The sequence below is a fragment of the Mastomys coucha genome, unplaced genomic scaffold, assembly GCF_008632895.1.
Source record: "Mastomys coucha isolate ucsf_1 unplaced genomic scaffold, UCSF_Mcou_1 pScaffold3, whole genome shotgun sequence".
NCBI lineage: Eukaryota > Metazoa > Chordata > Mammalia > Rodentia > Muridae > Mastomys > Mastomys coucha.
This window is the reverse complement of record NW_022196909.1, coordinates 50,795,323-50,796,714: the sequence shown is the minus strand read 5'-3', so window position 1 is coordinate 50,796,714 and position 1,392 is coordinate 50,795,323. Positions and strand designations below refer to the sequence as shown.

General features: G+C 39.7%; 1 pseudogene; it reads left to right on the top strand.

Annotated features, from left to right (window-relative positions):
• LOC116074442 overlaps positions 1 to 1,392 on the top strand; it is a 41,463-nt pseudogene that overhangs the window by 17,789 nt on the left and 22,282 nt on the right.

The window sequence follows — 1,392 nt, the reverse complement described above, 5'->3', positions numbered from 1 at the left end:
GTGTGTGTGTGTGTGTGTGTGTGTGTGTGTGTGTGTGTGTGTGTGTGTGTGTGAAGCCAGTTCTAAGGCCTAACCTAGGTATGAGACCAAAAGCTTCCCTTATCGACTTAACTTTGGATAATGGCAAGATGTGAGGGGTATCGGGTACACAGTGTGTGCTACAATGGGAGGGAAAGCTCCAGTGACCCATAGGAGATTGTCCTTAAGTGGACTCCATCTCATCTCAAACAGTCATAAAAAGCAAGGTGAAGAACATTTCATCCTGAAGGACCTACAACTTAGTTATGGCCAAGCAGATTAAACTGCATGCTGTGTTTTAAGGTCTAAATTTAGCTGATCAACATTTCCATGGACTGGAGCTGTTAGGACATAAAGTGTGATGGGCTTTGTTCCCAATACTTTTGAGCCTCGCTGCCCTTTCAGCCTTCCTCCTTTCAGCCCTTTCCAGAATCTTTGGTTTGTATGTGGTTTCTCAGTCTCTTATGTTTCTCATATTTTAAAACAGCTTTAGGCCTGTTTCCATGTAAGGGTGAAAACTTATTTGAGGGAAATACTTGTGTATATTTAAAGACCATTCAGTTGCTCCTCTGGAGATCCTAAGTTCAAGAAGGATTAATGTGCACCAGGCAGTGGTGGCTCACGCCTTTAATCCCAGCACTTGGGAGGCAGAGGCTGGCAGATTTCTGAGTTAGAGGCCAGCCTGGTCTACAGAGTGAGTTCCAGTACAGCCAGGGCTATCCAGAGAAACCCTATCTGAAAAAAAAAAATGATTAATCTGTGTAACAAACTGATTACTACAGTCATTACATATAACTTTGTGTGAATAGGCTTTTTGATTTAAAAGCTTGGTCTACATAAGATTAGTGGTGGATTTTTCCTCACCCATGAAATGTTTTCATTTATATTGATTGCATCTCAAAATCATGAAACAATTCCACTTTACATACTAAAAAAGATATGAGTAATTTTATTAAAGAAGGTAGGGGCATAGGCCTAAAGGCATTTTTCATGAAACTTATATGTGCAGCATTCCAGGAACATGACTGTTAAACTAAATAAATTTGCTTTGTTAAGGAAACTGAGCAGCATTCCCCCAAAACCTGGTGACAGTCTCTTGGTACACAGGACATGGAACACAAAGGTGTTGCTGTTTGATAAGTTATTTGATTGTAATTATAAAGACTATCTGACCAAACCTAGGAAACACGAGAACAATCTTGTACTGGAGTGTCTGTGTTATTACTTTGCACTAACATTTGCGGGATGTCCATTGGTTTTAAATTGTACTGTATGTGGCTTTTTGAAAACTTCCATTGACTCTAGTAAAATGTAGTTTGAAATTTGTAAACAACTGTTAATCCAGAAACATGTGAACTAGGCAAGTTTACCCCC